The sequence below is a fragment of the Pan paniscus genome, chromosome 20 (assembly GCF_029289425.2).
Source record: "Pan paniscus chromosome 20, NHGRI_mPanPan1-v2.0_pri, whole genome shotgun sequence".
Classification (NCBI taxonomy): Eukaryota; Metazoa; Chordata; class Mammalia; order Primates; family Hominidae; genus Pan; species Pan paniscus.
Genome location: NC_073269.2, coordinates 14172357 through 14197529, shown reverse-complemented (window position 1 = coordinate 14197529; position 25173 = coordinate 14172357). Strand labels below are relative to the sequence as shown.

At 45.3% G+C, this 25173-nt stretch overlaps 3 pseudogenes; all 3 read left to right on the top strand.

Annotated features, from left to right (window-relative positions):
- Positions 1 to 3845: 3845 nt before the first annotated feature.
- Positions 3846 to 4784, top strand: LOC129394759 (olfactory receptor 7D4-like; annotated as a pseudogene).
- Positions 4785 to 14432: 9648 nt separating this feature from the next.
- LOC100972430 (olfactory receptor 7E24-like) lies at positions 14433 to 17851 on the top strand (annotated as a pseudogene).
- A 3101-nt stretch (positions 17852 to 20952) lies between these two features.
- LOC129394761 (olfactory receptor 7E24-like) lies at positions 20953 to 22640 on the top strand (annotated as a pseudogene).
- The last annotated feature ends 2533 nt before the right edge of the window (positions 22641 to 25173 follow it).

Below are 25173 nucleotides of genomic sequence, written 5' to 3'. Positions count from 1 at the left end.
CTCTGCTCCGCGGCTCCCAGTCCCATCGACCACCCAAGGGCTGAGGAGTGCGGGCGCACGGCACCGGGACTGGCAGGCAGCTCCACCTGCAGCCCCAGTGCGGGATCCACTGGGTGAAGCCAGCTGGGCTCCTGAGTCTGGTGGAGACATGGAGATCCTATATGTGTAGCTCAGGGATTGTAAATACACCAATCAGCACCCTGTGTCTAGCTCAGGGTCTGTGAATGCACCAATGGACACTCCGTATCTAGCTACTCTGGTGGGGCCTTGGAGAACCTTTATGTATAGCTCAGGGATTGTAAATACACCAATCGGCACTCTGTATCTAGCTCAAGGTTTGTAAACACACCAATCAGCACCCTATGTCTAGCTCAGGGTTTGTGAATGCACCAATTGACACTCTGTATCTGGCTACTCTGGTGGGGCCTTGGAGAACCTTTGTGTCGACACTCTGTATCTAGTTAATTTAGTGGGGACGTGGAGAACCTTTGTGTCTAGCTCAGGGATTGTAAAGGCACCAATCAGCACCCTGTCAAAACAGACCACTGACTCTACCAATCAGCAGGATGTGGGTGGGGCCAGATACCAGAATAAAAGCAGGCTGCCCCAGCCAGCAGTGGCAACTCGCTCGGGTCCCCTTCCAAGCTATGGAAGCTTTGTTCTTTCGCTCTTTGCAATAAATCTTACTACTGCTCACTCTTTGGGTCCACGCTGCTTTTATGAGCTGTAACACTCACCGCGAAGGTCTGCAGCTTCACTCCTGAAGCCAGCGAGACCACGAGCCTACTGGGAGGAACGAACAACTCCAAACGCGCTGCTTTAAGAGCTGTAACACTCACAGTGAAGGTCTGCAGCTTCACTCCTGAGCCAGCGAGACCACGGACCCACCAGAAGGAAGAAACTCCGAACACATCCGAACATCAGAAGGAAGAAACTCCAGACGCGCCACTTAAGAGCTGTAACACTCACCGCGAGGGTCCGCGGCTTCATTCTTGAAGTCAGTGAGACCAAGAACCCACTAATTCTGGACACAAGGTGGCTCCTGTGGTGGGTCCACATTGCCAAACCTGCATAGCTCAGTAAGTGTTGAGGGAAATAGGGAAAAGAGATGATTGAGGGGAAAGGCATTGACTTGTTAATCATAGGGCAGGAGAAACCCTGTGATGTCCACGGAGAAGGGGCTGTTGAGGCTGATTTCTTGGAAGGGAGAATGGCTAGACTACTTGCTTAAATAGCCATTGTATAGTGAGCTTTAACTTTGCCTGTATATTACTTGGGTGGATGACTGATGGAGGTTATAGGAAGGGCTACTCTTTGTTGGCCTGGGGCACTGTTTGATATCTTAGCACTGCCCTGGATCACTCTGTGTGGTCTTAGAGTGACCAATCTGCATTGTACAAATGGATGCTCCAAGGTACTGATAGAGCTGTAGGTGCCTTGCAGTGAAGTCCTGGTCACTTCTAGTTCTTTTCACCTACTACCTGACCCAAGAACTTCAGAGGCCCTCAGCCTAGATCAAGCCTCTCTGAATTCTTCTCTGTGACCCTCACTTGCTTGGAAACATCTCCTGCCTCTCCAGAAAGACTTATCCTTCCCCGTCTTTCTTTACCCTTATCCATGATTCTAAGTAGACACCTTCAAGAGACAAGCGTCTGTGTTCCCTGGAATGGAAGGCCATGGTGTATAACAACTAGGGTAGGATGGGTGAGTGAGGGAAAGTGAAGGGCTCAGGCAAGCCCAACATCCAGTCTCCTCTTGACATCGTATCCTCTGGGGAACACGAGGGAAGCATTGAAACCTGCAGGATTCTTTTCCATAATTCCCTTCATTTCACTTGAAGGTCAAGTCTCGTCCTTAAGCTGAGATTGTTAGCAAGACATTGACCTCATTCCTTTACCTCTCCTGGCCTTTGTTTTGCTTCTGCAAAAATATTCCTGAGTTGTTCCCCTCAATTCCAATGATATGAGGAATCCCCAACCTTGTTCCCTTGTCCTTAGTTTTGCCTGCCCTAAATCCATCTTTCCCTCCAGGCCCCAGGGAGAATTGCAATTCCTATCATGTTACTCCTTTGATTGCGGTTCCTTCACAGCCCCATCCTTTATGGATTATACTTTTCAAAGTTCTTAGACATGTCATCCCTGCCCACCTCTCCAACATCATCCTCATCGTTTCTATCTAACACTTTGTACTTAAGCAGCAGCAAAGGGCTAAGAGAACTCTGTCCCGTGCTGCTTCTTGCTTCTAGGCTTATTCCCTTGCTTATATCTCTGCCAGAAATGCCCCTGTGCAACCCTTCACCTGGGTAACTCCTTGCCCAGGTATTCCTTCCTCCAGGACTCCTTCCATGAATGCATTACTCCAGGCTGGATTGAGGGTTCCTCTCTGTACTCCAATCTGTACATCGTTTTATTTTAGCACTTAATTCACTGTGTTACAATGATCTGTTTCTGAATCCATCTTCTGGAAGGTGGAACCATTAGAAAAAAAAGACCACATCATTAATCTTTGTATCCCCAACAGCTAACACTTAGCCTGGCCCAAAGAAGACCCTCTTGCAGAATGGCTGTTAGCACTTTTTCAGTGATTGACAACCTAGTTGTCAACCTAGTTCAATTCTTCTGTACTTCCCAGCACGGCTCAACAAAAATTATGCACCAGGCCACGTGCTGTGGCTCATGCCTGTAATCCCAGCACTTTGGGAGGCCGAGGTGGGCAGATCACCTGAGGTTGGGAGTTGAAGACCAGCCTGGCCAACATGGTAAAACTAACTAGTTTTTGTAAAAAACTAGCTAGTTAGTTTTGTATTTTTACAAAAACTAGCTGGGCATGGTGGTGCACACCTGTAATCCCAGCTACTCAGGAGGCTGAGGCAGGAGAATCGTTTGAACCCGGGAGGCAGAGGTTATAGTGAGCCGAGATTGCGCCACTGAACTCTCCAGCCTGGGTGACAGCTCAGGACTCTGTCTCAAAAGAAAAGAAAACAAACAAAAACCCAACAACAACAACAAAATTGTGCACCAACACTAGACACTAGAAACATATTAGGACATATTTATTATGTGGATGGAAAAAGAGAATCATATAAGTGTCAAATGACTGTATCTTTCTGGTCTCTAATTTTGAGACCCTGGTTCTAAGGTAGAAAGTTTTTAATGTGCGGTCAACTTCTTAAGATGAATGTTATTACTGGTAATGTCATGACCTATTTGAATCAGAATTTGGCTGCCACCATAATTCCAAGTGGGACTTAAGGCAACAAGTAACCCTTCCTTCCTTCCTTTCCTTCCTTCCTTCCTTCTTTCCTTCCTTCCCTTCCTTCCCTTCCTTCCTTCCTCCCTCCTTCCCTCCCTCCCTTCCTCTTTCCTTCCTTGAAAACCTAAATCCACTCATCTTGCAATATTTTGCCTAGCTATGATCTCTGCTTTCATATTTTCTCACTGCTCAGACATAGTTGTCTGACCTTCTTCAGTCTCAGTTGTGTCTTAGACAAGGAAGATGACCCTGACCTTTTCTTAAGTTCACTGAACCTTATATGTGTTAGAGCAGGTGCAGACCATTTTATCTCTAAGGTCTAAAGTTGCTCTTGGTAGATTTGATGATTCTAAAGCAGAGAAAAAGGGAATGGGTAAGCCTCTGAGAGGCCAATGAACAGGGGTTAGTCAACGTCATGAAATGTTGCCTATAACAAATGACAGAATGTAGGATTCCTAAGTTTTGCAATTTTAAAGCTTTTGTATCCAATTATTCACCTCAAGAAATAAAAAAGCAGAGAGATTTTGGAGCCTGTTCAGCATCTATTTCATGTTTCTTCCCTTCCTTAACTGTCTAGCTGATGTGTCAGCAACATGGACTTGGGAAATCAAACAAGAGTTTCAGAATTTTTACTCCTGGGATTTTCCCAAGACCTAGAGGATCAACAGTTGCTCTTTGCACTGTTTCTGTCCATGTACCTGGTCACCGTTCTGGGGAACCTGCTCATCATCCTGGCCATCAGCTCTGACTCCCACCTCCACACCCCCAGGTACTTCTTCCTCTCCAATCTGTCCCTGGCTGACATCGGTTTCACCTCCACCGCAGTCCCCAAGATGCTGGTGAACATCCAGGTGCAGAGCAATGCCATCAGCTATGCAGGCTGCATCGCCCAGATGTATTTTTTCATGGTTTTTGGAGGCATGGACACATTTCTCCTCACCGTGATGGCCTATGACCAGTATGTGGCCATCTGTCACCCCCTGTACTACCGTGTCATCATGAACCCCTGCCTCTGTGGCCTGCTGGTTCTTGTGTCCTGGTTCCTCAGCTTGTCATACTCCCTGATCCAGAGTCTGTTGATGCTGTGGGTGTCCTTCTGCACCAGTTGAGTCATTCAGCACTTTTACTGTGAGCTTGCTCAGGTCCTCAGGCTTACCTGCTCAGACACACACGTCAATTACATCCTGCTCTACGTGGTGACCGGCCTTCTGGACTTTGTGCCCTTCTCAGGGATCCTTTACTCCTACACCCAAATTGTCTCCTACATCCTGAGAATCTCATCCACAGATGGGAAACACAAAGCCTTTTCTACCTGTGGATCTCATCTGTTTGTGGTTTCTTTATTCTATGGGACAGGCCTTGGTGTGTATCTTAGTTCCAATGCATCGTCCTCTTCCTGGTGGGGCATGGTGGCCTCGGTCATGTACACTGTGGTCACCCCCATGCTGAACCCCTTCATCTATTGCTTGCGGAACAGGGACATCAAGAGGACCCTAGAAACACTGCTTGGGAGAATGCTGTATGCTCAATGACGGGGACATTGGTCCTGGGCTTCTGAGTTGGCAGAGGTAGCAGCAGTGAGCTAAAGAAATTCTGGACCAGCCTGGGCAACATAGCAAGACCCTGTCTCTACAAAAAAAATATAAAATTTAGCCAGGCATGGTGGTGTGTACCTGTGGTCCCAGCTATTCAGGAGGCTGAGGTGGGAGGATCCCTTGAGTCCAGGAGGCTGAGGCTTCAGTGAGTCGAGATCATGCCACTGCACTCCAGCCTGGGCAATAGAGCCAGACCCTGTCTCAAAAACAACAGCAACTAAAGAAATTCTGCCTGTAGGCCAGGCGCAGTGGCTCACACCTGTAATCCCAGTGCTTTGGGAGGCTGAGACAGGAAGATCACTTGAGACCAGAAGTTCAAGACCAGTCTGGGCAACAAAGATAGTAAAATGTCTCAAAAAAAAAATTCTGCCTCTTAATCTCATGGAATTTGTTTCTCTGTTTCTCTGCCTTTGGTCAACATTACCTTGTGAGTACTGTGAGTACTTTGTATGAGTCTTATACAAAGAGACTTCTCTGTTGTCCTTCAGTTCTACCCTTTCATCTCCTCCTTTTACATTTTCCACGATTGCACCTCAGCTTGGTGTTTGTAGATTTGTTTGTGTTGATTCCTGAGGGTTAATACAACAAGTACTCAACTCAGACATTGTTGGATAAAAGTTATGAAATAGTTCATTTTACCATTAACCATTGCTAGCTCTTATCAAGTTCATTCATTTGACAATCTTTTCTTAAACCTTTCTCAATGATCCTTTGACAGTATTTATTGGACCTTATAGTGTGCCAGGCTGTTCTAGGTGCCTGGGATACAGAAGTGAAAATAAATTTTTGCCCCATAGAGTTAAATCTGCAATCTTAGAATGTTATCAGATCATGTTATATGTTCAAACTTAAAATAGATTGATGGGTAAATAATTTATTTCCTTATTAGTGAGGTTGAACATTTCTCCATATGTTTGTTTAGTACATTTCTAAAATAAGCTTTGATAGCCTCTAAAATAAAGAAAATAGGGAGACCCTTTCTTTACAAAAAAAAAAAATAGGCTGGGCGTGGTGGCTCACGCCTGCAATCCCAGCAGTTTGGGAGGTCGAGGCGGGTGGATCACCTGAGGTCAAGAGTCTCAAAAAAAAAAAAAAAAAAAAGCCAGCTATTGTAGTGTTCACCTATAGTCCCAGCCACTTGGGAGGCTGAGGCAGGAAGATCACTTGAGCCCAAGAGTTTGAGCATGTAGTGAGCCGTGATGGCGCCACTGCACTCTAGCCTCAGAGACAGAAAGAGACCCTGCTTAAAAAAAAAAAAAAAAAAAGGCCAGGTACGGTGGTTCACACCTGTAATCACAGCAATTTGGGAGGCCAAGGTGGGTGGATCACCTGAGGTCAGGAGTTTGAGACCAGCCTGACTAACATGGCAAAACCCCATCTTTACTAAAAATACAAAATTAGCTGGGTGTGGTGGCCCGCACCTGTAATCTCAGCTACTCGGGAGGCTGAGGCAGGAGAATGGCTTGAACCTGGGAGGCAGAGGTTGTGGTGAGGCGAGATAGCGCCACTGCACGCCAGCCTGGGCAACAAGAACAAAACTCCATCTCAAAAAAAAAAAAAGAAAGAAAGAAAAAAGAAAATGTATCACCAGAAACAGACAAACCATCTGCCCAGAATTTTAGGTCTGATCGTGCTGTATTTTGTCTAGTTGCCTAATTTCGCAGGTGAATTCACAGAGGCCCAAAACAGGAGTTTAGACAGTAACAGCACCTGGCTGAATGTAGAAACATCTTCAAATATGGTGCCAGCAGCGAGCACTAGCTTATGATTCAGGAGAGTGAGAACTGAATCACAGAGTTGCCAGAATCTAGGTATATAGTGCTGAGCAGCTTCAGATGCTGCAAATCCACTAGGACTACTGGATCTCTTCCTAAATGTTCATTTTAATATCTCCTCCACCATAAAACAAGTACCTTGGTGTAAGGTGAGATTATGGAGGGATATTCCAACAAGAAATTGGATAATATGTCTTTGGATGATGCTGTTTGCCAAGGCACTGTGGCAGGAAAGGCAAACGTAAGTACATAAATAAATATTCATTTCAGTAAAGATGAATTGCTGCCTACCCTGGGGTGCAAAGTGTCTGATGTAATCAACTTGCCACCATGTGGTCCTCAAGGAATATGACTATTTAGAGGCCATATACTGACATCCAAAGATGAGCCCAGCAACTCTTCAATTTCAATGCTCTAAATCTGAAAACAGGCTTAAGTATGAAAACTGGTAGAAGACAAGTTCAATTTGCTATTACACCATGTGGTCCTTAAGAAAGTCATGTCATTTTACAATAGAAAAACACTTAAACTATAAGTATGTATTATGAAACAAGGCACAAAAATGAAGTTTTTAAATAAAACCCAAATATGATGTTTAATGTCCTTTTTTTTTTTTTTTTTTTTTGACGGAGTCTTACTCTGTTGCCAGGCTGGAGTGCAGTGGCGCGATCTTGGCTCACTGCAACTTCTGCCTCCTGGGTTCAAGCTATTTCCCTGCCTCAGCCTCCTGAGTAGCTGGGACTACAGGCGCCCACCACCACGCCCAGCTAATTTTTGTATTTTTAGTAGAGACGGGGTTTCACCATGTTGGCCAGGATGGTCTCCATCTTTTGACGTCATGATCTGCCCGCCTCGGCCTCCCAAAGTGCTGGGATTACAGGCATAAACCACCGCGCCTGGCCTAATGTACATATTTAAAGATTAAATGTGCAGTGATTATTAAAAAACAAGAAAACTAGTAGAAGAATCATGATTTTCAATGGTGGTGGCTGACATCTGACTTCTGCTGACTTGATCATGATATTTTTGGATATGTAGGTCACACAATACACTCGACGTCTGCTCACCTACAATCTGTTGCCATCACCCCAAATCCCTGTGGGTCATGGACCCTGTTTACCATTTTAGACTTGCTGCCTGATAGCCTACCTTGCCTCTCACTTTTAGTGTTGTCATTTGAGCTTGGAACTCAAGATACTAGTAAAAAAATATATACAACCCCTGTTTTAGGCTGGGCGCGGTGGCTTACGCCTATAATCCCAGCACTTTGGGAGGCTGAGGCAGGCAGATCACTGGAAGTCAGGAGTTCAAGACTAGGCTGGTCAATATGGTGAAACCCCATCTCTACTAAAAATACAAAAGTTAGCTAGGTGTGGTAGCGTGCACCTGTAGTTCCAGCTACTCAGGAGGCTGAGGCAGGAGAATCACTTGAACCTGGGAGGCGGTGGTTGCAGTGAATACCTTGGTGTAAGGAGAGATTATGCAGGGATGTCCCAAGAAGCAATCGGATATGTGTCTTTGGATGATGCTGCAAATCATCATCCAATGCAGTGAGATTGCGCCACTGCACCCCAGCCTGGACGACAGAGTGAGACTTCATCTCAAAACAACAACGACAATGACAACAACAAGAACACCTCTGTTTTACTATGACAGTTAACGGTGCTATGTTTAAATATCCAAGAGTTGGAACAACAGTTTTGAAAATTCTGATTTTCAATGGACTAAGATGGCTTTAACGTTTTCCTCAGCTTTACAAAACGAGCTAGGTTTCTTCCTGACTACAGAGCCCTGACCTTTTTTTAGAGCATTTACTTTAAAAAACTTGTGATTGCAAATTATTTATCTGCTCCCTTGAAAGGGAGATAAATCATTTTTAAGTCTCATGCCTTTTTTTTTTTTATGAGACTGTCTGTCACTCTGTCACCTAGGCTGGAGTGCAGTGGCGTGATCATAGCTCATTGCAGCCTCGAACTCCTAGGCTCAAGTGATCCTCTTGCCTCAGACTCCCAAGCAGCTGGGATTACAGGCATACAGGCCACCATGCCTGGCTAATTTTTTTTTTCCTGGTAGAGATGGGGTCTTGCTACGTTGCCCAGGCTGGTCTTGAATTCCTTGGCTCAAATGATCATCCCACTTTGGCCTCCCAAAGTGCTGGGATTACAGGTGTGAGCCATCACGCCCTGCCACATCCCAGTTGTATAACCCAGGAATGTCTTTCTCAAGGACCTGGTTGCCATCCCTTTGAAATGTAATTATTAATAAAAACAACATCCCTATCTTTCAGCTTCTTTGGGAGGGTAGGAGCCTTCTGTAAGTGACAATTAGTGAACACACATGGCCAAATCACACTGGACAACCTCCTCCCTAACGTCTTCCTGGGCTTTTCCATTAGCTCACTCCAGCATTTGAAAATCCTCTCATTTTTGTTTCAGTAGAGTTGAGTTCAATCTCTTTTCCCTAATGCAATAGTCTTTTTTTTTTTTTTTTTTTTTGAGATGGAGCATCCCTCTGTCGCCAAGCTAGAGTGCAGTGGTGCAATCTTGACTCACTGCAACCTCTGCCTCATGGGTTCAAGTGATTCTCCTGCCTCAGCCTCCTGAGTAGCTGGGACTACAGGCATCCGCCACCATGCCCAGCTAATTTTTGTATTTTTAGTAGAGACAGGGTTTCACCATGTTGGCCAGAATGGTCTCAATCTCTTGACCTTGTGATCCATCTGCCTCGGCCTCCCAAAGTGCTGGGATTACAGGCGTGAGCCACATTGCCTGGCCTCCCTAAGGCAATAGTCTTGACCCTTATTGCAATTGTCTTGAATAAAGTCTTCTTTGCCAGCTTGACCCCATGTGATGTAATTTTTCTTTGACATGATCAATGACTTTCCACACTTCATAGCAAATTTCTACCAACTGATATATGGTTTTGGCGATGGAATTACCCAATGTCTTGCTAGTTTAAATCAATAACATGACATTCTGCAAAGGACTTTGGACTGCAAAGAGATGAAAGCTCACTGTCTTGATGACTTGCATATGTTTAATTTGGAAGAGAATAGCTGAGTCTGATTGCTACAAAGACTTTCCTTTATAGTACTCAAAACGTGTGAGATCACAGAGAAGGTAACGATATTGAAAGAGGAATCAGGCCCGGAGCAGTGGCTCACACCTGTAATCCCAGTACTTTGGGAGGCCGAGGTGGGCAGATCACGAGGTCAAGAAATTGAGATCATGCTGGCCAATATGTTGAAACCCTATCTCTACTAAAAATACAAAAAAAATTACCTGGGTGTGGTAGTGGACGCCTGTAATCCCAGCTACTTGGGGGGCTGAGGCAGGAGAATCACTTGAACTTGGGAGGTGGAGGTTGCAGTGAGCCGAGATGGCGCCGCTGCACTACAAGCCTGGTGACAAAGCAAGACTCCGTCTCAAAAGCAAAACAAAACAAACAAAACAAAACGCAAAAATAAAAATAAAAAAGAAAGAGGAATCAAGACTAACTTGATAGTAGAGCCCACTACACACCTAGTTTCTACGCTATGACCTACTGCTCCTAGGCTACAAACCCGCACAGCATGTCACTGTGCTGAATACTGTAGGCAACAGTAGTGCAATGGTATTTGTGTATCTAAACATAGAAAAGGTACAGTTAAAATATAGTTTAAAGGTACAGTCTAAAAGACAAAAGAAGGTCCACCTGTTTAGGGTACTTACCATGAATGGAGCTTGCAGGACTGGAATTGATCTGGGTGAGTCATTGAGTAGGGGGTGAATGTGAAGGCCTAGGACATTACTGTACATCATTATAAGACTTTAGAAACACTGTACACTTAGGCTACACTAAATTTGTAAAAAATATTTTTCTGTTTTCAAGAATCAACCTTGCTTACTGTAACATTTTCACTGTTTAAAAAAGGCTTTTGACTGTTTTGTGATAACACTTAGCTTAAAACACAGATTGTACAGCTGTTACAAAAGTTATTTTCTTTCTTTCTATCCTTATTCTATAACTTTTTTCTATTAAGATTTTTTTTTTTTAGTTAAAATTTTTTTTCTGTTAAAAACTATGACACATAGCCAGGAGCTGTGATTCACACCTGTAATCCCAGTACTTTTGGAGAGTCAGGAAGAGATTCACTTGTGGCCAGGAGTTTGAGACCTGCCTGGTCCACATAGCGCGACACAGTCCCTAAAAAAAAAAAAAAAAAACACCAAAAAATGAAGATACGAACACACATTAGCCCAGGCATACACAGGGTCAGGAGCATGAATACAACATCTCCCACCTCCACATCTTGTCCCACTGGAAAGTCTCGATGCCACTCATGGAGCTGCCATCTATCACAACAATGCCTTCTTCCAAAATACCTCCTGAAGGACCTGCCTGAGGCTGTTTCCTGTTAATTTTTTAAAATATAAAAATAGAAGGACGACATGAATGATAGACTGGATTAAGAAAACGTGGCACATATACACCATGAAATACTATGCAGCCATAAAAAAGGATGAGTTCATGTCCTTTGTAGGAACATGAATGAAGCTGGAAACCATCATTCTGAGCAAACTATTGCAAGGACAGAAAACCAAACACTGCATGTTCTCACTCACAGGTGGAAATTGAACAATGAGAACACTTGGACACAGGATGGGGAACAGCACACACTGGGGCCTGTCATGGGATGAGGGGAGCAGGGAGGAATAGCATTAGGAGATATACCTAATGTAAATGATTAGTTAATGGGTGCAGCACACCAACATGGCACATGTATATATATGTAACAAACTTGCACATTTTGCACATGTACCCTAAAGCTTAAAAGTATAATAAAAAATAAATTAAAAAATAATAAAAAATAGAAGGACAACACTCTAAAATAATGATTAAAAGTATAGTAAATACATAAATCACTAACATGGTCATTTATGATGACTGTCAATCATTACATACTACCTAGAATTATATGTGCTACAGTATTATGTAACTGGCAGTGCAGTAGGTTCGTTTACACAAGCATCATCACAAACGTGGGGAATACATTGTGTTATTGTTATGGGATCTTTAGGGTTTCACTTTTCTGTCTGGAAAGCTCTGTGGCCAGTGGTGCCTTTGCCTGAATTCTTGTCTTGCATCCAGGAAGAATGAGGTACGCAGGCAATTGGAGGGTGAACAAGATGAAGAGGAGCTTTATTGAGTGTTACAACAGCTTAGAGGAGACCCACAGTGGGTAACTGCTCTCTGTAGGCAGGTCTTCTGGTGGAGTGTTCAGCTCTCAGCTGAGATGGGGCCCTGGAGAGGGTGGCTCCTCCCTGCTAACAGGTGGTCTGGTCATCTCTCCATCCTCTGCCCTGCTCTGGCTGAGCCTGGGGCTTTTATGGACCTCAGAGGGGAGGAAGCACATGCTGATCGCTCCACAGGCAGCCATGGGTGGGCCAGAGGAGGCAATACAAGTCCCCACTCCATCCATGAGACTGGCATCATGGTGTCTAGCCTTCAGGCCTTCCATGGCCTGAAGGTAGGGTCTTACTGGGGACCTGCCCCCTTTTATCCAGAACTCTGTATCCCACTGCCATTTATGGTCCCAGAGCTGGTCCCAACCCCTCTCCGAGACTGGAGGAGGCACCAGAAGGGAAAGAGGCCAGGCTGTGGGAGCAGACACTGCCAAGCCTGCAGTGATTGGAGGGTCCTTCCCAGGCCCCCGAGGGTGGAGGCTGCAGATATGCCTGGGTCCTGTGCCTGGGAGGGCAGTGGCAGCTACACCCCGGGAGCTCCTGCCATGCCAACTCGGGAGGGTTGGGGCTCCCACTTGTCCCTGGCTCCTTCCTGCTCCATGGAGTGGGAGCCCCAGGTCTGCAGCTGTGGGTCAGTCGGCTACAGCTGCCCCCGGGAGAGCAGATCCTGTCTGCTCCTGCCTGCCTCCAAGAGCACAGGGAGGCTCGGAACCACAGCCAGATTGGGCAGCTGTAGCCCCACCCAGGAGAGCACAGGTTCCTGCCTGCTCTGTGGAGCTGGAGGCCTGGGTCTGCATCCATGGATTGGGCGGCTGCAACAGCACCTGGGGAGCTCCAGCCCCAGCTCATAAGGGATGGGCGGGGCTCCCTCTGGCTCCATGGAGTTTGCAGCCCCAGCTGCCCCTTCTCTGCTGCAGCTGGCCTGATGGCAGCAGCCACTGCTATCATTATGATGTCACAATGGCTATGACATTACTAGGCTATAGGGATTTTTCAGCTCCCTTAAAATCTTACGGAACCACCACTGTGTATGTAGTCTGGTCATTGAAACATCCTTACGCAGTGCATTACTGAAATCTTGAAACTTGAAATACCCATAATATCTTGGGCAATGTCAGGGAAATGCACTAATGGGAAGGGCAGTCCCCAAACTGTAAACACAAAGAAAAACAATGATGACACATTGTGGACCGGCAAGATGATCCCTTGATAACTGAGTGGAAATCGGAAGCTGCAGGGGAGATTTGTTGTTCTCAGGCATAGAGTGGCTGCGGGTTGGCCTGATGTCAATGGCAGGACTCTACAGGGGTAAGAGAATCCAGGGAGGCTTCTGTGCACTGCTTGGTCAGGTGGGTACTCAATGTAGAAGAAGTTCTGCCCAAGTGCCAGTTTTTCCTTCCAGACATTTTTTTTTTTTTGGAATTTTTTGGTTGTGATCATAGTGGTGTGATGAATTGGGGATTATGCTGGATATCTGCAGAGTGTTGCTGTGCTTAGAGTACAAAACCCTGACAGAGGATGAAGCCTGCGGGTGGCGCCTAAGACCCTTCCAAGGGTCCCTGCCTCCTAGTTTTCATGCCCGAGTGTCATCTCCTCTCCTTGAGTGTGGGCTGGACTCCGTGAGTAGCTTCTGATGACAAGAATATGGGGATCTCTGTGTTCTGATTGAAGGTTGAAACAACAGTAGTTTTTTTTTAACTGCCACTCTGTGGCCCTGTTGCTTGATGTTTTAGAATAAAAAAAAAACTATTATTTATTTTTGCATAATGAAGTATTGAACAATCCATTGCTTGATATTAATGGGAGTTAACTGCTCCATCAAGAGGACTAGAATAGACATTTCTCTAAAGAAGATAAACAAATAGACAATGAGCATACAAAATGGCCGGGTGCAGTGGCTCACGCCTGTAATGCCAGCACTTTGGGAAGCCAAGCTGGGTGGATTGCTTGCAGTCAGGAGTTTCTGTTCTGAAAGAGAAATATATTGATGCATGATGGTGGTGGTTGCACAACACTGTGGATGTACTTAATGCCAGCAAACTGTACAGTGAAAAGTGGTTAAAATGGTATTGGTTACCATTTTGAAGAGGATAAATGGTAAAATGTTACTTACCATTTTGTATAAACCTATATTTATAATTTTTATATTGAATGTGGTATATTTTGCCAGGATAAAAATATGAAAACTTTAAAAAGATGCATCCTTGAAAAAGAAAAAGAAATGAAAGAAGTGAACGATGAACACAAGCTTTCTCCTCATTAGAGGAAGAGCCCGAAAGTTCCTGGGGACGTTCATTTTTTCTGCTTTATCTTGCATTAATGAGGAAGTCCTTAAAGACTGGGGAACTTGGGCAAGTTTGCTAATGAGGAGCTCTGTGCCTTGAGCCCCCAAGGCCATAGGATAGTAAATACTCAGCCTGTGCCTCCAGCCCTGCAGTGTGAGCTTCCAGTCCAGTGGGCTCCACACCTGTCGTCTGCATCAGGAGGCTCATGTCTGACCCTGTCTTCCTGCCAGTCCTGAGGACGGAGCCTGAGCCTCCATCGTGCACCACACAGGGAGGACAGCGGACCTGCTCTCCGTGGTCATGGCCCAGCAGAGGGGAAGCGCAGCTCAGTGAGTGCTGAGGGATGGTCGGGAGCCTTGTTTCCTTATCCTCAGGACAAACAGGACAGTGGGGTGGCAGATGGGAGGAAACCCACGTGCAAAATGTCAGTTCAGACGACCGTGGAGTTTATGTTCTGGGTTGTGATTGGTCTCAGAAATCTCATTCAAAGTTTAACTTTTCTTCCACACTGGTTCAACTTCCCAAAGACATCTCACCCGTAATATCATGTTCCCTAAGCATGCCAAAAGGATTATGAAGGTGATGATGAGGATGAGGAGGAAGACGATGGTCACCAGGCTATCATGAACTTTTACTGAGGACTTCTTGATGTTCTATGAAGCCTGTTCTCTTTCATCTGCTTAGTCTTCCCTGAATTATACCTGCCGCATTATTCTTAATTATAGAATAGGAAAGGAGCCGTTTAAGTCCAGACACATGGCATTGGGCCAGGCCTCTCTCTGAGTCCAACCTGCCCTCTCAAATCCCTGTCAGTCCTGGCAGATGCCCTTGCTCACTGTGCCCTTCCCTTGGGGGGGGTTCCTGGTAGACCACAGCTAGACCAGAGGGTGCTACATTCACAGTATCACGTATAGAAAGGGCAGCTGAGATCACATCAAAGATCCCAGAAAGAACTGGCACAGGATCATTCAGGGTGCATCTCTCCCTTTCCCCCGTTCCTGGCTTTCCTTGCGGCTCTCCACCTCCTCAAAGGAGACATAAAATCAGGGTCTTGGCTCCATTTCTATTCAGGAAGCTGGAACTTGTTTCTAAATGCACCCCAGAAGTGCCTGTAGTTAAGACCTCCCACCTCTGCTTAAGACTTTCTGAGAGCTGAACAATAATGAAGAAGGGTAGTGCCTGGGCCTCAGAGACTGACCATTTAGTTTTGAATCTGCCCATTTCCCTGAACTCTGTGACACGGGGTGAGATCTCTGTGTCTCTGAGACTCAGCACTATCATCTAAGCTGATATCTAGTTGACCCAACTACAGTGAGTGATGATTCAACAGATCATGGGTGTTCTCTGCTGATCTCTATGTGATGGATACATAAAAGCAAAGTGAATTTTGATATTCTTATTACTATTTTAAGCTTAATCTTCATACAATTGAACTGAAATGTCCTCTGGCCTGAAGTTACAGTTCCCTACATCCCTGACAGGACATTTGACATTTGCGCCTATCTAAGTAAGTGCTGAGTATTATGAGAGGAATGTTTGCATCTCTTTCGTTTCTGATCCCCTAGAGCCTATATCTTGCCAGTCCCAAAGGAGGCATCAAAAATAAAGTTCCCCGTTAAATACTGGATAGGCCCTTCCTTGGATCACAAAAAATTGGCTGTGATTAGTGTGACCTCAACACAGTTGGTGGTTTCTTGTCTGTCCTTTCATCCCTTTAGGAATGTCTAATAAAATGAGATACAAGATAACACCTGTTTATGTCTATGTCACAGACACAGGGACCTTAGAATTCCATTTAATAGCATCTGCAATGTTCAAGTACCTAAATACCATCGCAGAGATTTTTGTAGCTATATCAGAATGAAGAAAGGCACAAAGAGAACAGGGCAGGTAGACCTGATTCTCGTGCTTAGACACAATTTTGAGTTTCGCATCATTCCAGGCTAAAATAAAATAAAGAGAAAATGTTATTAAACTTCATTATTATTTAGTGATGACACATGCATTACACATTATCGATAGCTGTGTGGTCGCTGAAGGCCTACGATTATGTGCAACAAAGCTTTCTTATCAAAACCCAAAGAAAACATGAGCCAAGGACAAGAGCTATATATTAAATAAATTTGGAAACATAGCTCCTATATTTGAGTGTGCATTTACTTGTGTGAAGAAATGATGTCAGAAAACCTAAGAATGATAAAAAATATGAAAAGTAATTGGCATGTAAAAAGGTCTTCTGATTATGAACTAGCAGGCCTGTTTTAGTTTCTAGATAATGTGCTCCTAGCTCTTGTATAGTGTTTATAAATATTCTACATCCAAGGAGTTTGTAGCACAGTGTCAGAATAAAATGAATTATATTTCACTGCTTCTTAATTTCTTTTAATTAAATTGGGCTTTTTTTTCTTAGAGAAGTACATTTCTTATTTTTTTTTCTGAAAAGACTAGGCCATGTTTTATTGCAATCATGGATTTGTTATATATTACTTCCTTGATCTTTTAACATTCTTCAGTGGATTTTCTCTGAAGTAGGTATATACAGAAAGAGTTGAATAGCAAAAAAGTAAATCATGTAATAATTCTGAGATTTTTGGGTTTCTCACAACGGAGAAATATTGCTGAGGGTGTATGGTCTTCAAGTGTGAAAATGTTACTTGTGAATTGCTCGTATCCAAAATATGCACACAGCAGTAAGTGCTGATTTATGTCTTTTATTTTTTCAACCCTCTTTTCTTCTCAAGGTGTCCAAGTTACACAGACTCGCAGAATATCACAGGTGTCTTAGAATTTCTCTTCCTGGGACTCTCAGAGGATCCAGAACTGCAGCCCATCCTCGTTGGGCTGTTCCTGTCCATGTACCTGATCACGGTGCTGGGGAACCTGCTCATCATCCTGGCCATCAGCTGTGACTCCCACCTCCACACCCCCATGTACTTCTTCCTCTCCAACTTGTCCTTGGCTGACATCGGACTCACCTCTGCCACCATCCCTAAGATGATTGTTGATATGCAATCTCACAGCAGAATCATCTCCTATGAGAGCTGCCTGATGCAGATGTCTTTATCTATTTTGTGTGTATGAATGACATGGTCCTGACTGTGATGGCCTATGACCAGTTTGTGGCCATTTGTCACCCCCTACGCTACCCAGTCATCATGAATCCCCATCTCTGTGTCGTCTTAGTTTTGGTGTCTTTTATTCTTAGCCTGTTGAACTCCCAGCTGCACAATCAGATTGTGTTACAATTCACCTGCTTCAAGAATGTGGAAATCTTTAATTTTTTCTGTGAGCCATCTCAACTTCTCAACCTTGCCTGTTCTGACAGTGTCATCAATAACATATTCATGTATTTAGATAGTGTTATATTTGGTTTTCTTCCCATCTCAGGGATCCTTTTGTCTTACTATAAAATTGTCTCCTCCATTCTAAGAATTCCATCATCAGATGGGAAGTATAAAGCCTTCTCCACATGTGGCTCTCACCTGGCAGTTGTTTGCTTATTTTATGGAACAGGACTTGGAGCCTACCTCAGTTCAGCTGCGTCCTCTTTCCCCAGGAAGGGTGCGGTCACCTCAGTGATGTACACTGTGGTCATCCCTATGCTGAACCCCTTCATCTACAGCCTGAGAAACAGGGACATTAAAAGTGCCCTGTGGAGGCTGCACAGCAGAACAGTCTAATCTCATTATCTGTTCCATCCTTTCTGTAGTGGGGGCTGAAATATATGGCAAAATCAAACATGTCTATTTGCAAATTCTGTCTCTTTGGTCACATTATTTTTGTTGCTTGTTTGCTTTCGTTTCTCTCCATGTTTCATGTATGAATATTGCTTCCTTTTTTGGGTCTTTAGTTGGAACGGGTGAGTATTCTGGTATCATTTGTTCATCATAAACATCACAAGTGGATCCCATATACCTCAACAGCGTCCTTGTGTCTAGGAGTGTCTGAGCAATGACATTGGTGTCCTGGTGATATCACAACTCACAGCTCCTTTCTGAGCCTCAGATTTCTCTGCAGCAAAGTAAGTGCAATAGCCTTTTTTTCCCCCAAGGCCATGCAATGATTGCGTATCTTTTTATTATTATTATTTTATTTTTATTTTTTTTGAGATGGAGTCTTCCTCTGTCACCCAGGCTGGAGTGCAGTGGCATGATCTCGACTCACTGCAACCTCTGCCTCCCGGGTTCAAGCAACTCTCTGCCTCAGCCTCCTGAGTAGCTGGGATTACAGGTGCCCACCACCACTCCTAGTTAATTTTTTTGTATTTTTAATAGAGATGGGGTTTCACCATCCTGGCCAGGCCGGTATTGAACTCCTAACCTCATGATCCACCTGCCTTGGCCTCCCAAAGTGCTGGGATTACAGGCGTGAGGCACTGTGCCCAGCCGATTGTATATCTTGTGTCATGAACCAGTCAGAGTAGTTTCCCATCAAATGGTAGCTTCTAGTATCACATTTAAAAAATTTAATTTTATGTGCATATTTCCAGAATATATTAGTAATGATGTTATAAGCTGCATGGCTCAGGGTATGATATAAACCATATTTCTATCGAATGATTAATATTTTATCTGTAGAGCGATAATTGCTTAACTGAGAGGCTGTTTGAGGGGATATAGTCAAATGTACTGGCAAGAACAGTATTACAAGCTAGGTGCAGTGGCTCACGCCTGTAATCCCAGTACTTTAGAAGGCCAAGGCGGGTGGATCACTTGAGGCCAAGAGTTGGAGACCAGCCTGGCCAACATGGCAAAACCATGTCGCTACTAAAAACACAAAAATTAGCTGGGCATGGGGGTACACGCCTGTAGTCCCAGCTACTCAGGAGGCTGAGGCAGGAGAATCGCTTGAACCTGGGAGGCGGAGGTTGCAGTGAGCCGGGATCGTGCCACTGCACTCCAGCCTGGGCGACAGAGAGAGACTCTATCTCAAAAAAATAAAAATAAATAAATAAAAAATTAGCTGGGTGTGGTGGCACATTCCTGTAGTCCTAGCTATTCTAGAGGGTGAAGTTTGGAGGATTGCTTGAGCCCAGGAGTTCGAGGTGACACTGAGCTGTGATTGTACCATTGCACTCCAGCCTGGGTGACAGAGGAAGATTCTGTCTCAAAAAATAAGTATATTCTTTTTTCCAATGTGCTGTCATTCTATGTGTCTCAAGTCATAGACTTCTTTCCCTATTTACCTCTATACACCTGCCATCTGGTCTCCCTCAAATACGCTGTCATTTATTTACACACCACAGGTCAATAACATCCTTTCATCCATATCCAATTTCATCTGGTGTATATGAAAGTGTTCTTTATGTCTACTAAAGACAAATCTCATTTTTTTTTTTTTCGGAGTCTCACTCTGTCGCCCAGGCTGGAGTGCAGTGGTGCGATCTCGACTTACTGCAACCTCCGCCTCCGGGGTTCAAGGGATTCTCCTGCCTCAGCCTCTCAAATAGTTGGGACTGCAGTCGACCACAACCATGGCTGGCTAATTTTTTTTTTTTTTTTTTTTGTATATTTAGTAGAGACGGGGTTTCACTACGTTGGCCAGGCTGATCTCGAACTCCTGATCGCAGACGATCCGCCTGCCTTGGCCTCCCAAAGTGCTGGGACTATAGGCATGAGCCATCGCTCCAGGCCATAAATCTCATTTCTTTAGAGTAGATATTTCTCAGCCAGGGAGTTCCATTGATAAAATGCAGAAGATGGCAACAGACCACTCTTCACGTGCATCTCACGTGATCTATTAGAAAAAACCCAGGCAGCCAGAAAACACCTTTTATTAGAGTGCTCAAGAGCTGGGAACACACAATGATACTATAGAAGCTATATTCTGGACCGGGTGCAGTGACTCATGACTGTAATGCCAGCATTTTGGGAGGCCTAGTTGGGTGAATCACCCGAGGTAAGGAGATTGAGACCAGCCTGGCCAAGATAGTGAAACCCCATCTCTACTAAAAATACAAAAATTAGCCGGGCGTGGTGGCACATACCTGTAGTTTCAGCTATGTGGGAGGCTGAGGCGGGAGAATGGCTTGAACCCCATAGGCAGAGGTTACAGTGAGCTGAGATCATGCCACTGCACTCCAGCCTGGGTGACAGAGTGAGACTTCATCTTAAAAAGTAAACAAATAAAAGAAACTTATATTCTGAAGCTATTTCAGCCTTTCAAGTGAGCAGAAATCAAAACCCCTGGACATTGCCTAAATTCAGCTACAGAAGGGGGCTACATTGCACTGCATGTCCAGGAGCAGTATGGTGGGGTCCACAGAAGGACCCAGCACAGAGGAAGTTCTCCGTCTCCATTGAATCATGTTGAGATATTGTGGTGTGTTAGATCCTACGCTAGAAAACAGAGGAAACTGAGGGCTGGGCGCGGTGGCTCACGCCTGTATTCCCAGCACTTTGGGAGGCCAAGGTGGGCGGATCACGAGGTCAGGAGTTCAAGATCAGCCTGTCCAACATGGTGAAACCCCATTTCTACTAAAATACAAAAATTAGCTGGGCGTGGTGGTGCACACCTGTAATTCCAGCTACTGGGGAAGCTGAGGCAGGAGAATGGCTTGAACCCAGGAGGCAGAGGTTGCAGTGAGCCGATTGTGCCACTGCACTTCAGCCTGGGTGACAGAGCAAGACTCCATCTCACAAAAAAAAAAAAAGAAAGAAAAAGAAAACAGAGGAAACAGACCTGGTTCTTGATGTCCTTGGAGCCCAAAGTCCTGGCAGAAAATGGGGCCTGTGTGATGAGCAGCATCTGAGATGTTCCCAAGGACATCCCAACTCCTGGTTTTCATACCCTTGTGCAATCTGCTCCTATTTAGTGTGAGATGCACCTGGTGACTGATTCCCAACTACGAGAGTGTGGAAGAAGTGACGCGATGTCACTCTGAGAATAGAACGAAGGACCTCAGCTTTTATTTTGCTGCCCCATCTTGCTTTGCATTGATGGAAGCCAAATGCCATGTGGTCAGCTGCTTTATGCAGAGACCCTTAATGCAAGAAATTGAGGGAATTTTCTGTCTAATGTTTCAGAGCAATCGAATCCTGGTAACAACCTTGTGAGTGAGGTTGGAAGTTGATCCTCTACCTTCCAGCCTTCAGATGACTGCCACCCTGGTCAACACGTTAATTGCCACCTTCTGAGAATGTCTTGTATTTCAGTGACGTATCAGTTATCAAATAACTAAAGTTCAATAAGTAAGGAATATACCATTGTATACTCATTTGGACAAAATACTTAGACCCGGAGATTCACTGAAACAAGCATCAAACATAAGTCTCTGGCACATTAAAGGCCAATCCAATGCAAGGGCTAATAGAAGTGAATTAAGACCTTCTCTGTAACTCCAATATTAAATGGAAACCGGGAAATAGCCAGATTCCTCTCCAACCTGTCCTTGGCTGGCATCGGTTTCCCCTCCACCATAGTCTCCAAGATGATTCTGGACATCCAGTCTCACAGCAGAGTCATCTCCTATGCGGGCTGCCTGACTCAGATATCTCTTTTTGCCGTTTTTGGATGCATGGAAGACATGCTTCTGAGTGTGATGGCTTATGACCGGTTTGTGGCCATCTGTCACCCTCTGGATTATCCAGTCATCATGAACCCATGTTTCTGTGGCTTCCTAGTTTTGTTGTCTTTTTTTCTCAGTCTTTTAGACTCCCAGCTACACAACTAGATTGCCTTACAAATTACCTGCTTCAAGGATGTGGAAATTCCCAATTTCTTCTGTGACCCTTCTCAACTCCCCCACCTTGCCTGTTGTGACACCTTCACCAATGACATAGTCATGTATTTCCTTGCTGACATATTTGGTTTTCTTCTCATTTCGGGGACCTTTTCTCTTACTATAAAATTGTCTCCTCCATTCTGAGGGTTTCATCATCAGGTGGGAGGTATAAAGCCTTCTCCACCTGTGGCTCTCACCTGTCAGTTGTTTGCTTATTTTATGGAACAGGCTTTGGAGGGTACCTCAGTTCAGACATGTCCTCTTATCCCAGAAAAGGTGCAGTGGCCTCAGTGATGTATACGGTGGTTACTCCCATGCTGAACCCCTTCATCTACAGCCTGAGAAACAGGGAAATTAAAAGTGCCCTGCGGCAGCTGCACTGCAGAATAGTCTAATCTCATTATCTTATTATCTGTTCCATTCCTTCCGTAGTGTGAGTTAGAAAAGGCAGCAAGGGGCCGGGCGCAGTGGCTCACGCCTGTAATCCCAGCTCTTCGGGAGGCCGAAGTGGGCGGATCACGACGTCAGGATGATCGAGACCATCCTGGCTAACACGGTGAAACCCTGTCTCTACTAAAAATACAAAAAAATTAGCCGGGTGTGTTGGTGGGCGCCTGTAACCCCAGCTACTCGGGAGGCTGAGGCAGGAGAATGGCGTGAATCCGGGAGGCGGAGCTTTCAGTGAGCCAAAATCGCGCCACTGCACTCCAGCCTGTGCGATAGAGCAAGACTCCATCTCAAAAAAAAAAAAAAAAAAAAAAAAAAAAAAAGAAAAGAAAAGAAAAGGCAGCAAGGTCAAATACAAATAATATAAAAGGATGTACACCTGCGTCCGGAATTGGTGGGTTATTGGTCTCACTGATTTCAAGAATGAAGCCGCGGACCCTCGCGGTGAGCGTTACAGCTCTTAAGGTGGCGCGTCTGGAGTTTGTTCCTTCTAATGTTCGGATGTGTTCGGAGTTTCTTCCTTCTGGTAGGTTTGTAGTCTCGCTGGCTCATGAGTGAAGCCGCAGACCTTCGCGGACCCAAAGAGCGAAGGAACAAAACTCCCACAGTGTGGAAGAGGACCCCAAAGGGTTGCTACTGCTGGCTCGGGCAGCCTGCTTTTCTTCTCTTATCTGGCCCCACCCACATCCTGCTGATTGGTAGAGCCGAGTGGTCTGTTTTGACAGGGCGCTGATTGGTGCCTTTACAATCCCTGAGCTAGACACAAAGTTTCTCCACGTCCCCACCAGATTAGCTAGATACAGAGTGTCGACACAAAGGTTCTCCAAGGCCCCACCAGAGTAGCCAGATATAGTGTCCATTGGTGTATTCGCAAACCCTGAGCTAGACACAGTGTGCTGACTGGTGTATTTACGATCCCTGAGCTAGACATAGAGGTTCTCCACGTCCCCACCAGACTCAGGAGCCCAGCTGGCTTCACCCAGTGGATCCCGCACTGGGGCTGCAGGTGGAGCTGCCTGTCAGTCCCCGTGCTGTGCGCCCGCACTCCTCAGCCCTTGGGTGGTCGATGGGACTGGGAGCCGCAGAGCAGGGGGCGGCGCTCGTCGGGGAGGCTCGGGCAGCACAGGAGCCCATGGAGGGGGTGGGAGGCTCAGGCATGGCGGGCTGCAGGTCCCGAGCCCTGCCCCGCGGGAAGGCAGCTAAGGCCCGGCGAGAAATCGAGCGCAGCGCCGGTGGGCTGGCACTGCTGGGGGACCCAGTACACCCTCCACAGCCGCTGGCCCGGGTGCTAAGCCCCTCATTGCCTGGGGCCGGCAGGACCGGCCGGCTGCTCCGAGTGCGGGGCCCGCCAAGGCCACGCCCACCCGGAACTCCAGCTGGCCCGCAAGCGCCGCACGCAGCCCGGGTTCCCGCTCGCGCCTTTCCCTCCACACGTCCCTCCAAGCTGAAGGAGGCGGCTCCCGCCTTGGCCTGCCCAGAAAGGGGCTCCCACAGTGCAGCGGTGGGCTGAAGGGCTCCTCAAGTGCCGCCAAAGTGGGAGCCCAGGCAGAGGAGTCGCCGAGAGTGAGCGAGGGCTGTGAGGACTGCCAGCACGCTGTCACCTCTCACACCCACTGTGATATTAGGGGTAATATCTCCCTAGGATATAAAAAATAGTACCACAGAGTGTACGCACATGGGGTACACCCACTGTGATATCAGGAGTAATATCTTTCTAGGACATACAGAATAATATCAGAGAGTGTACACACATGGTGTATCCTCACAGTGATATTAGAAGCAATATCTCCCTAAAATATTATGAAAAATATCACAGGGTGTACACCCTCATTGATATTAGAAAAAATATGTACCCTGGATATTATGAATAATATCAAGGGTGTAGACACATGGTGTATGTACACCCACTGTGATATTTAAAGTAATATCACCCTAGAATATTATGAATAATTTCAAAGGGTTACACCTCCTGTAACCTTAAGAGTAACGTTTTTCTAGGATATTATGAGTAATATCACAAGGTGTACACCCTTTGTGACATTAAAAGTAACGTCCCACTAGGATATTGGAAATAATAACACAAGGGGTATACACACATGGTGTACACCCCCTGTGGCATAAAGATTAACATCTTCCTAGGATATTACAAATAATATTACAGAAGGTGTAGACACATGGTGCACATTCCATGTGACATTAGGAACAATATCCCCCTAGGATATTAAAAATAATATCACAGTGGTTGTACACACATGGTGTACTCACCCTGTGACAGTAGAAGTAACATCCCCCTAGGATATTACAAGTAATATCACAGGAGGTGGACACATGGTTTACACATTCTGTAAAATTAGGAGTAACATCCCCCTAAGATATTACGAATAATATCACAGGGTGTGTACACACATGGTGTTTACCCCCTGTGACATCAGGTGTAACATCCTTCTAGGATATTATGAATAATATCATAGGGGGTGTACACACATGGTGAACACCCCCTGTAATATTATGAGTAACATCCCTGTAGAATATTACAGAAGGTTTACAGACATGGTGTACACCCCCTGTGACATTAGCATTAACATCTTCCTAGGATATTACAAATAATATCACAGGGTGTACACACCCTGTGACATTCGGAGTAACATCCCCGTAGGATATTATGAATAATATTAAAGAGTGTACACCCACTATGACATTAGGAGTAACATACGCCTAGAATATTACAAATAATATCACAGGGCAAGCACAACCTGTGACATTAGGAGTAACATCCCCCTAGGATATTACAACTAATATCACAGGGTGTACATGCATTGTGACATTAGTAGTAACATTCCAATAGGATATTACAAATAATATCACAGGGCG